Below are 13379 nucleotides of genomic sequence, written 5' to 3'. Positions count from 1 at the left end.
AAGTCGATCGATTCCAGATCAGACCCTCACGCCCAGTCCCTTCAGGATCTCCTAATGATAGTTGTTGCCCAACGAAGGGCTATTACGGCCCATTACCAAAATAAGGATGTTGGGTTCGAGTCCCGTGTGCACTTAGTGTAAACGGCAATTTGTGGCGATCGTGAGCCTGTGATTTTAAAATATCGTATCGTATATACCTAAGTAAGTTATATTACGTTCTTTAGCACGAAGTGAATGTACAGTAATCCTACTGTACATTCACTTCGTGTTCATCATCAAAATTAAGAGTTCCTAGGTATCCGCCTAGGAACTCTTAATTTTGATGAAGGTAGTCCTGCACTGGACTATTGCAACTAGGCACACTGTGAAAAGGCACTACATACAACAAACAATTGAGAAAAAGAGGCTTGCCACCGGACCGGGTGTGACGATCACAACCACTCTGGCAAGAGTGTAGCGACGAAGAAGAAGATATGAAGTATTTTACCATCCTAGGGGCCTTACATGTGTGATTGCTTACAGGGAGGTAGGTACTTGTTATGGATAAAACATACATGACTGCTCATTTCAGAAGTCTTCTTCTTGTCGTATCGTCGACAACAAACCTATGTCAGCCCAAAACTTCGCTACAAGAGTGCCGTTGTAATTTCAGAAGTGTGATAATTTTATTATTGAAGATGACATCGTATTACTCACTCCCAATCCCAATTATGTGATATCAACAAACTCATGTGTCCATACGAACTTTCGACTACAGTCGGCCATAGATATTGGCATTATTCTTTTTACTAGCAGGAATTGATAAGTCATTTCAATGATCAAACTTATTTTTTGAACGCAAAGTAGAATATTTTGAGAATCCTCTGATAATCAGGTATTTTTGTTGTATGGACTTATCGTAGTTATTTTTATTTGCAAGTTTGCCAAGATTTATTGATACTGACTATACATAGATAGCGACTAGCGCCCAGCTGTCAATAATATCGCAAACATAGCTAATTTCTATTAATTAACTATAAAATACTGTGTTTTCTGCTAACTGTCAGATATGCGGCTGATCAAAGTAACTGGCAGATAAACTACTGACATGCTTTACTGGCATATTATTAACTCATAAATTACGTAGATCTAGAATTTGTAGTTTTAAGATAATGAGTAGGGCGCCGTTATTAAGAGCTTATTTTTTTTTCGCAATAGAATTAAATTGCATTTCTCGTAAGATTTTTTTTTTATACACAACGAGGAAGATTTTGGCCTGTATCTCACCAGATGGTAAGTGACGATCAAGCCGAAGGTGGAAGCGAGCTCTACCCGGAATCCTCATCCACGGAGGAGCTGGCTATCTTAGCTCTAGCTGCCGAAACACAACAATGCTGTTAACAATTTTATCTAAACGGGGCGAAGCTCTTACCCTGCATCTCATCTGATGGAAAGTGATGATCAGGCTGAAGGCAGAAGTGTGTTTCACCCGGAATCCTCATCCACGGAGGAACTGGCTACTTATCTTATCTCTAACTGCCGGAACACAACAATGTCGTTTGAAATTGTTGTATTATGGCAGCAGACGTAGGAAAGATGGTGGTAGCTAGCCAGAAGGACTTACAACAAGCCCTACCTTGGTGGTAAACCTATCAGAAAAATCTGTCCCCACTGGGAGACCCCTGAGTCTGAAGCAGTGGTCTTACCACTAGACCACAGGCGTTAAACTTGGCGATTATAGAGACCGTATAGTAAAATAGATCCCATCAAAAACAATACTTGTCAAAAAAACCAAGTCTCGCAACTCAGTTGTTCTACGGTAAAAAGTTGTGAGATCCATGTAATACCAAGTCCAGGCCAGGAAATCTTTAACGTTTTATATAAATTTTAAAAGAACAACTGAGTTGCGAGACTTGGTTTTTTGACAAGTATTGTTTTTGATGGGATCTCATTTCTTTTTGTATTTTGTAGACAGCAGTTATGTATCTAGAAAACTGGACCGAAATTGAAAAATTTTACTCGACTTGGCGGTTGCACTACCGTGCCCCCAAATATTTTAGTTTTTCCTTGATTCATACACCAAACACTACTTATATTCCAAATTTGAAGCTTCTAGGTCTGCTAGAAGTGCCTTAGAATTTTGATGATCGGTGAGTCAGTCAGTGAGTCAGTGAGTCAGTGAGTCAGTGAGTCAGTGAGTCAGTGAGTCAGTGAGTCAGTGAGTGACAAAATTAAGTAACTTTGACCCGTTATAATTCTTAAACTACTGGTTCAAATTGAATGAAATTTTAAATATACCGTGTCTTTACAATGCCTGCATAGCTAATGAAAATTCAGCCTTCTAGTTTTATCCACAACGAAGTTACAGGCAGTCGAAAATGGCCTGAATTGCTTCGAGTAAAGGATGGTACGGCCGTGCCGCTTTTTTGCTCGACTTAGTGGGGGCACTGCCGTGCCCCCAGATCATTATTTTAACGATTTTTGAACTTTATTCCTACGTCAGAAATGGGTAGAATGGATCGTCCCTTCATTCCATCGATGCCGCGATGTTTGTGCTTAGTCTGATACACATTTTATTACAAAATGACTCTTATTCCAACTACATTACATACCACAATGTTAGCTTGATATGCTGTCTTTATATCTCACACTACAGAAGCCTTTAAATCATTTAACCCTGTCACTACCTGACGGGTGATTGACGCATCTTTTTATTCCTCTCAATGGTCATAATATTTTTTATTCCTAGCTTTTTACACCTTCGGCTTGAAAGGGATTTATAGCGGTCGTAATTCTAAAGAACCATTCCTTTTAGAACGACAAAAAATAAAATTGTTGGTTGATGTGTATTTTTAGGACCGCGAGTAGTTTCATTGTTTAGAATAAATCGACAAAGTGTGTAAAATGGTAATGTTGTTTGTACCAAAGCAAAGCATCATGCATGGACTAGGTATAAATGCAGAGTAAATTATTTGGTTGGAAGAGAATGCCACGGCCTTAGAATAATTTCTAAGGCCACGGCATTAAGTTCGCCTTTTGTACTCTGCAATACGGTTAAGTATAAATGAATAAATAGCTATAATAATTTGTATTTTGAACCTCAAACTATTTTGCTTGAATAATTACAACATTCGTATTAGTACGTCATGTTGTGAAAATATAGGGGCCAATAATCTAGGAAAAATAAAAACGATAACATCTGAAATATTATACTACTTTTTTGAATAATTACACACCTAGGTAGGTACATGCATAATTTACACCGGGGAATGTTGTGGGGAAACCCTATGAGTGTCTTTCGTCTGGGTGAGTCATGAAGAGTTAATTTGAAGCCCTTTTTTCAGGGCTGAAAGTTTTATATCAGAATCTTATTTAAATACTTACGATTATAAATAATAACACAATTTGATTTGAAACCCGAGAGTTCTATTGAAATTAAGGCCGTTTAACCGTTTTACCGAGATTTTGACATTATTTTTCAATTACAAAATTTTTGGGCACTATTGGACATTGAAAAGTCTTTTACAGAGTCAAGGAAAAGTGCCCTAACATGCTTTTTTTAAAACTGTCATTGTCTTCAAAAGATTGAAGAGGTGGATCTTTTCATAAATCTCTGTCCCTATGTTTTTCGGTACTAAAGTTACATTTAGATTAAACAAAACCCCATCTTGACAATTGCATGTACCTATTTATGCAGCGACTCATATAGTGGATGACATGCGTAAACAAACAACACTATAATTGTGTGATTATTTTAGCAGTTTCGTCACCGACTCGGGCGTCGAACCCGCATCTGCTTAGCTCATACTCACCCATTGCAACAATAGAGCGAAATAATTAACTAGCATTTTATTTTGTTTGTGGTCTATTATGAAGTACCTAGGTACCTATAGTCGCAGATTGTAATAAGGTCAGAGGTCAAGTTAACTCCTATAGCAGATTGATTCACTCATTCTGTGACACCCTTTAATCTATTGTCATTGCCATGAACTGTGTAAAAACTTTGGAGATTAGGAAGTTGGAGCTAAGATAGCCAGGCCAGTTCTTTTGTGGTTGAGGATTCCAGTTGTACCTATTGTTGGTATGACCACTTGCTTCAGACCTAGAGATCTCGGGTTCCCAGTGGGGGGAAAATTGTCGGCACGGTCTGATTCTAGCTGTCTAGCAGCCACCATCTTACCTAAGTCTATCGCCATAACAGCAATGTTAACAGCATTATCGTGTTCCGGCAGCTACAGGTAGCATTATAGCCATTTCCTCTGTGGTTGAGGATTCCGTCTAGATGAAGCATGCTTTCACTATTGGCCTGATCATCACTTTCCATCAGGTGCGATGCCAACCTTCACTGGTTGGGTTTTTATTAGCGGTCAAGCTGTGGACCCTGGCTACACAGGAGTTGCAGCGGTGGGAACAAAAGGTGGGAATAGTCCCGGTGCGATGTCGGTCATAAAGATGCAGGCCAAGAGCTTCCCCGTTGTGGATAAAAATAAAATAAAAACTTATTATGAATGAATGAGGTAGGTGTGTGGGATTATGGCCATATGGAAGTAGCGAAGTGATAGCAAAACTTGTCTAATCGATGTTACAGTGTCTATACCATCATCACTTAGCACTTGCAGTGGAACCGTTAGGCTGGGCCGTTGACCTCGATGACGAGTGCTGCTTAAGCTCATGTGTTGATTCGTAATTGCATTTCTATTTGATTTGATGTTATGACTTATGGTTGGATATCGAATGCGTTTGGCGTTAACTTTAATCGATTTAGAAAAAAGATAAGTTTAAATATTCCCTCGAAATGAGACGTTATGTCTCACTCAAGCATCTTTATCATAGTCTCTTGTTCCCTTCTTCCTGAAACGCAAAGGTAATTATACTGTCCGCAGTTTTCTTGGAGAGATCGTTTCTCGTAGCTTAAGATTGTGATGTCAGTGTGGTGAGCATATTTTTTATAATTTTGTCCGCATCTAGGAATCAAACGTGGAATCTCCGGGTCAAGAATCCAGCTCTGTAACCACTAGACCACGAGTAATGCTATGAATACACGATGCAAAATGAGTTACTGAATACAGTATTGAGTTGCAGCTAATGCATTCGGTGTAGAGTTGCGGGCACGTGTAGATTCATATTAATTAAATAATTCACTGTCTCATTTTGATCCGTCTTTTATTTATTTACCCATGGTTATTCTTGCTTGTTATAGAATGAAAAAAATAGTGTCATAAATAGTGTTTATGTAGTCCAACAATAAACCGAACTGGGCAACTGCAGATCAAAAGAGTCAAACTCATGAATGCAGGCATGTTTGTTTTGCCATTTGACAATCATCATCATTATGATGCTATTCCATGACTAAGCAACATCGGTCACTTTACTATTTACTACCTTTTGTCCAAATTCAATTCTTTTAGCTGCGTATAGTTTGTTAAAAACCTAATAAAACCCTAAAATAAACAAAGATACAAACTTAAATGAACATTTTAACGACAGCATTAACAAAGCAGTTTATCAACACGAAAATTCTTTTAAAACTTTAGTGCTGTCAACGGATTCCACCTTAAATAGAGGACTAATTTAAAAGTATCGTAAATAACTTGTCGACAGAAAAACAGGGATCGGGAAACTTCGGTAGATGAAATTGCTGTTCAGTTTTCAGTAGGTACAACTTTACAAAAGCATAATATTATTAGCTAATAATAGAAATCAGGCGTTGCGTGTATAGATGGTAGAAAAGTGATAAAAATAATATTAATGTGTCAGTTTTTAATAATATCTCATTATTACAACAACAATTTTATGTATTTTAACATCTAAGTAAGTTACCCAAGTTAAACATTTTGAAAGTTTATATTTAACCGGTGTAGTTACTGGTTGTATTTTAGTAAGGTACGTAGTCCGAAGGAATCCCATCTGCAATGAAATACCTATTGTCTAAAATCTAATTTTATTTTTCACTTTAAAAGTTGTGCACACCTGCATCAGGAAATAATCTTTAATGGCCGAAGCTTACCGTTGAGTGATTTGTGACACTCAACATTTATAAATAAACTCATTAATTATCAGACATTACCTTTAACTTTTTCCAAACTTTTGGAAAATACAATGTTATTATGACATACCTGCATCAAACGCCAAGTTAAACTGAAATACGAGTAACTCATGGATCTAGTAACACCGGGTTAATTGGTTAAAATTGTAGCTCTATGAAAATATGTTGCGCTAACTAGCCCAGTGTTTGTGTTCTATAAAAGTACTTTATTCTTTAATGGTAAAATCATATTTAAGAGAATGACTCATTTCTCTCTCTTTTTAGGTACCTATTTTGTCTTTATTATCAGGCAAACCATAGAAATTGTAAGTGTCACAATCAGTAATCCTAACGCCTACAGCATCGATTGTTGTTCCTCTATACAGGTCGTCGTGTTTAATTTATTATGAATACAGGGTGTTAGTCCTTTTGTTGGCTCTTGCTTTCGTAACGAGATAACCCTGTATAAGTTAGCGCACAATGTGGGGACAGAACAAAACTATAGAGTAGATGTGAATGTTAAATTTTTAAATTTAAAAATCTTGAGTTCTAAGTGGTCTATTTTTTTTACTCAAATATTCTCGTTTTGATTAATAAATAGTAAATTAATACTCAGGTCAGTTTTCTTTCAATTGCCTTATGCCGGGTTTTCCAAAGAAATTGCTTTCTAATTATCTACTTAATGTCTGAATGCGCCATTACGTACGAGGCTTAGTTACGATGGTTTACTTATTGTCACCAACTTTTTATGGTGTTCCGTATCAGTTATGTATTGTTATCTGCCCTTGTCAAAAACTAAAATATATTAGGTTAGGACTATTGAAAAATACTCCACCCTTTTCTTATTCGGATGCGCCCTGATCCTGCGCGTGGGCCGCCATAGACAAACAAACTAGAGACACGCTAACACCGAACGCCTTTTATGACCGAAATAGATCCTTCCAACGATTCTTAATTTAAACTTCAAATAGGTATTTATGAATGTGATTCCACTAAAAACATTTTCATGTAAGTTGCCAAGACAATGTAGACTGTAGAGTCAAGCTCTACTCGCCCTAACTTCACAAACTCTACCTTAAGGTAGATTTTGTTAGATGTAGACAGATTATCGGATTTCGGTTCATAGTCCGCAAAACTGACGGCCGATGGGGCAGCAACGTTCTGAAGTGGAGGCCATGTACCGGAAAGCGCAGCGCTGGTGGTCCACCCTGAAGGTGGACCGTTGACCTCATAAAGAAAGCAGGAAGGAGCTGTATGCAGGCCGCTACCAACCGATTATTATGGAAATCATTGGCATAATTATGTTGAGCAGTGGACCTATGGCTGTTAATGATGATGATAATGATGAGATAGATTCGGTTCAGTAAAGATGCATCTAATACAATGCATGACGCTAGTGTTCCTTCTTGAATCGGCATGTGGTTTGCAATTGACATACTTACTTACTGAATCTAAAAAGGATTATAGACTTTCTAAGTAGATACTGTTAGATAGGCTATTGAACTGCGATCATTATGTTGTTGATTTGGCACCAATAACTCTTAATCCAATGCGAACTAACGAAATGTTTTGGGTAACTGGCGCGTACTCCCACGCGCGTCTCAATTTCTATGTCTAGAGGTAGTTTAGAGTAAGAAGTATTTCAATAAGATAGATGAACAAAAGCTTTGAAAATTCTGTCAGTTTTTAACCAAATTGCTGAAAACCAACATTTCCTTCCAAGTACAAAATGTGTAAGATTTGATTAGGTACTTACAATATATTCGTAATATTCAAAGTGTGTAGAAAGCAATAGCGAAAATACTTATTCGAAGTTGTAGCGAAGTACATTATATCTTGTGGTTGTTATCACTTAATCAAATCGAACTCTCAAAGGTTGATTAAATAAAATCAAACAAAACAAAAGGCTTTGAAAAGAAACTTCCGCGTATAGAAAGTACCAGGCACTCATAACGATTGAAGAGCTCCTGCAACTCATAAGAGCCATCGACAGTCTGCTCCTACTAAGCTATTCTCAACCTTATCACCAAATCAAAGGGTTGATTCAGAAACGTTCTTGGAAAAGGCTGTGCAAGCTGGTGTATTGTTTTTCTATCGGCACAATGTGGCGCCAAGGGTGCTTCGTTCGCCTACTTCCTACACTCTATTGGTTACTGTTTCCATTGTAACATGGAAAATGTAGGTTAAAATTAAAGCTCCTCGTTTACAGAATAGTGATTGCAAAAGCTGCATTCGAAACACACGTTACAGTAACATCCCCATGTTTCTTCAAAGTCCTCACCACAATGTTAAGGGTTAAATAATTGACAGAGTTCTCAATGAGTAGGTAGCTAACTTAGGTTTTGCAACATGTATTTAGAAGACTGATGTAAAGAGGCTGCATAGGGAATAACACATCAAACAATTCACAATGTTTTGGAAAACGCTTATAGCTAAGTGGCTACTAAAGTCTGATGATGGGTAAGGGTAGACCCTCAGTAGCCAACCTAAACATCCTTATTGGCTGGTGGCTGCAATTGACAACGAGACCTCACAATAAATAAAACCTCACTAATAACCCTCCTTCTGGCGCAGTCGGGTAATAAAGCTGTATCGGAGAGAGCAGTGCAATGGACACGCAGCATTTGCCAAGTTCTAACAACTGACTACAAAAGCTGTACTCAATGAGTCGCAAAGCAACTGTGACACTGATAGCAAACTGTTCACTGCACTTTGATCAAATAGATAGAAGTATAAAGAGCAGATAGGGGAACCTGTTGAACCTTGGACAGAGTTGTACCTAAAACAATTGTATATATTTTTTAAATTATGCGGTTTTATGAAAAGTTGTCTAGGGTATTACATACGTTATTTGTCAACATTAACGTGAAGTTAGCTAAGATTCGCCGACGCCGTGCAAGTACAAGAAAAAATGGTAATTTAATATTTTACACTGACGCAGTGAGTTTTTGGAGGTTTACTTCATGTCAATTTATGAAAAATGTTACATGTTTGACAAAACGGTTATAGTTAGAACATAATCTTTATATCTAGCTACTGGACGATATGAGTTTCAGATCCTAAGCTCAAATGGAAGTGGGTTTATTATGCTTATTAAGTGAAGTAGTCGCAATGTTGTACCTTGATCACCCAACTAGCGATGTACCTACCTAGGCCACTGATTTTCATTACGTTTTAATGAGAATTTTATTGTAATAAAAAAACATATTATACTGTTATAGATACAATGCCCCGAAGACCTCAAAATAGCAATTTAAAGTCTGTTTTTGATATATATATATTTTTTTTCTAATGTTTTTTAAATTTACGTTTAATGTATCTTCATATGACTTTTTTAAGATTATTTTTGTTGATAAAGCGGTTTTAATGGATATTTTGCTAGAATTTATGTTAAATGATAAGAAATAAAAAAAACTAGATTGCAAGTTAAAGCCACTCCAGCGCATATTTTGTCCTACACGACATAACATTTCAACATTCAACAAAATTTTCTAAAAAAATGTTGAATATTGTCATATTTTTGTTGATTGTGTAAGTCTAAACATGGACTGGAGAGCCGGCTTAAACTGAAGTGATTTGTTGCCAAAAAATTGTGAAAAATAATTAGTACAAAAAATATGGATGAGGATCTTTTTTAAAAAATACTTTTACTTAGATATTGTTGCTAATAACTGTAATAATTGGTATTTCAAATAATAATTTAACAGAAAATTAACAAATTGAAGCGAATATAAGCATTTATTTAAATTTAAATAGGTACAACGTACACGGTCCAAGGTACATCTGGTTTGTTGTACCTAGGACAGTTTTCCCTTTTTTTTTCTAGCAGCTAGTATGCCCAAATTTTTAAAATTTTACACAATTTTATGAATGAATTATGTAGTTAATTAAATGATCTTTAAATATAACTGCACTAGACAAGTTTAACTATCACCATTATTTTTCAAAAAATCAAAATTCGAAAAACTGGCCTAAGTACAACAGGTTCCCCTACTTATTGTACTAAGGAGACTCCATCTCCACATCACAATTATTTAATTAAGCCTACTTACTTGAGTAAGTAGGTAGAATACAATAACATAAAGGTGTCGATAAACGTAGAAAATTAAGGAATTTTCTACGTTTATCGACATTTACATCAAAATTTAAAAGTGCAGAGGCCAGTATTGTCCTGTAGAGTAGCTAAACTATGAATTACCTACTTACTAACTCTCCTACCTTCGCTTTAATAAACCATTTTCAGAATCATCTACAGACAGTCTGTAGACAAACATCGTTATTAGCCATTGACGTAAGTAAACAGACGGGTAAAATAAATCACGTCCCGAATGAAGGAAGAGGTCAAAATTGGTCCATTACCTAATTCAGAGCCCGTTTCGGGGCGGCATATCCTCGCTCTTGAACGCTGCAAGTTCACGGTCAGAGTGTCCGGGCAAAAGGACCGCTTGATGTTGATGTACTTACTTTGTTATTTGTACACAAAAAGATTCTAGAACTTACCGAAGGCAAAGAAGTAAGTAAGAAGGCAGGTAGTCGGAAAGTTGCCACGCACGCATTGCAAGCACGATGAGATTTTCCAAATGTGACCTAAGTACCTACATGAAAGCTCATTTTTAATTTTGATTGCACCTAAGATTAATTTTGATTTAACCTGCACTAATTTCGATAAGATTTGAAAAAAAATGATGTCAAAGTTTTTTTTAATCCGGCGTCAATGACGCTGGGTCATATTGACCCGAGGCATTTTCAAACGTTCATAATTTTTTTTTGTGTCCATTTTGTGGTTCGAGCGTTCGTATAGCTGGAGATACAACCTCCCTAAGTCCATTCCGTTCGTTAACTCAGTGTGACTCCTCTTGCGTAGCGAGATACACAGGCTTCAAATTAAAACGGGTCATTATGACCCGGCGTCATCGGTGGCGCGGTGATTTTGTGGCTTACTTTTATTTGCTTATTTTGTGTTTAGTGCTAGCTTATGTTGTTCTTTTTTAAGTTTTTGTCAAAATGACTTTGTTAAATGACCCAGCAATAATAAAGCGCTGCTAGAAGAGTCGGATTCCGAGAGTAAAGAATTTCGGGCTGTAATAGCCAGAACTTAGAAATGGCAACGAATGTGAAAAAGATGCAAGTAATGTAGACTCAATCTTCGGGTAATGTCGACCTTGCATTAGTACGACGCCGGCAAGGGCGTCATGTCACATTTACATGCCCAGACCATTTGATTACATACTGCACCAGTTGCAGCAGTTCCATGGCTCTGAATGATGAAGTAGAAGACTGATCTCATTGTATCTGCATATAACAAGTTGATTTTATCTCTTTTTCACTATATAACATTGTTGATTCCTATAAATACTAAAAATCTTTACCAAAACCAAAAAATATAGACTCATTGTGTTTTTATACATGATTTTATCATGTTTTGTTTAAAAATTAATAAAAAATTGATTTAAATTATGTATTAGTATTATTTTTGTTTTATTAGCTCAGTAAAGAACCCTCTAAACATAGACAGTAATTAAAATTAAGATTACCTGTTCAATTTCCTGAAAAATAATTGATGAAGTATGGGTCAATATGACCCGGGGTCATCGTCTTTGAAATTATTTTCACGTCATTGGCGCCGGGTTAAACTGTATGTTGCTTTTTTTCCATACCTGGTTTTTATGTTATATTTTCTTTCTGCAAATAAGTACTTACATTCTAATGATGATTAATTGTTGTAAAATAATAAAATACACTGTATTTTATTTATTTTTGTATGAAATAAAAATAAATCTAAAAATGCTGTATAGTTCTACATGTCTTTGCATTACAATAATAAAAGTTACACTTAGTGATGTGCTATGATTAATCAGCACTTGTCGACATCGATTTATTCCATGTGAAGCTTCATGAGACATGGGAAACAAAACCACTAAATTACCATTAGCAAGTAAAGTATAAAGGCACTGGGTCTCTATCAGAAGGAACTCTAGGGGTGGAATCTCCATAGGCGTGGGTTAACGGGCAAGGAGATAATATCTTGGATGGTTGACAACCACTTTTCCTACAATTTAACGTTCCACAAAACTCAACACGCTCTCAAAGATAACCTCGCAGCCGCCTGCTCACACTTGACATGACACAACTGACAGACAGTTATCTTTTTCTGCGCATTAGTCGGGTGTTACGTTTAGGAATCACAAACCTTCCGCCTACAGATTTATCCCTTTACACACGACGATACACGTACGTGAGAGTAACTTTGAAAAAATCTCATGCCCATGTAAACTTGTTTTTGCGGCCGCAATCGGCAGCGATCGCTCGTGAGAGATATTTACTCGCACACAGTGCCGCTCAATTAGTGTTGGGACCTGTCAGTGCTCGTTTACTCGGACTTAAAGTTGACTGCATATTTTGAAACGAGAGGCGGCCAATATAAATATTGATTTTATGTGGTTATTGTTGTTTTCGGATAAGTGTTATAGTTTTATTTTATTACGAAAACAGTGATTATCCGAATGGAATACTTTTATTGTTATTTCATTGCATAAATTAATAATTATTACTACCACAAAATTAAGTCGCACGATCGTAGCTGGTCGGTCAAACCTCCAGTAGTTGATTGAAAACTATTTTATTTGTTATTTGATATTATGGATTAGTGTTTAGTTGTTTTTTTATTTTAGTGCATCCTAAATATGAAGGATGTGTCGTAGCATTATTTGGAAACGCAACCGACTATGAAATTAAAGATTTTCATGACTAAAAAGACCAGGAAACACAATTTCGGGTTTTTACGGACTTTGAAGAGTAGAATACCAAATATGAAAGCTCAGGAGACGAAGTAGACCCTGAACATGAATCAGCAAGGCTGGTCAGACATTTTAAAAATACTATGTGGCAAGCAAAAGCTGAAACAAAAGCCACGTCCGCTACAAAATACAGGGTCAATTTGGAAGAAAATTCAAACAAATTGAATTCGTACTCCAACTGAGTATCTCAATTGATTATTTTGATGACACATTTTACAAAGAGATGGCTAGGTGTACAAACTTGCACTACATGCGTTAAATCGATGAAGAATTGAAAACTATTAGAACCGAAATTGCTATAGTGTTCGGTGCAGATATTTTCATGAGATGCCTTCCGGACCCATGTTTGTATATGACTGACACACTAGTATAAAAAATAGGGGCTTATTGCTAACAAAATAGTTCATAACTGATTTGTACACACACGACATTCCCTTTATATATTTTACCATGACCAACTAGCAGAAACAGAACAAGACAACCGCTTTGGAAGGTGCAACCCATGATAAACAAAGGATCAATATACCTGCAAAGAGGTCCATCTTATTATTCAATCGTTGAACTATATGAGTGGTGTA

Source organism: Ostrinia nubilalis, chromosome 17 (genome assembly GCF_963855985.1).
Source record: "Ostrinia nubilalis chromosome 17, ilOstNubi1.1, whole genome shotgun sequence".
In the NCBI taxonomy this organism is placed as follows: domain Eukaryota; kingdom Metazoa; phylum Arthropoda; class Insecta; order Lepidoptera; family Crambidae; genus Ostrinia; species Ostrinia nubilalis.
The sequence above is the reverse complement of the archived record's forward strand: the minus strand, read 5'-3'. Positions refer to the sequence as shown.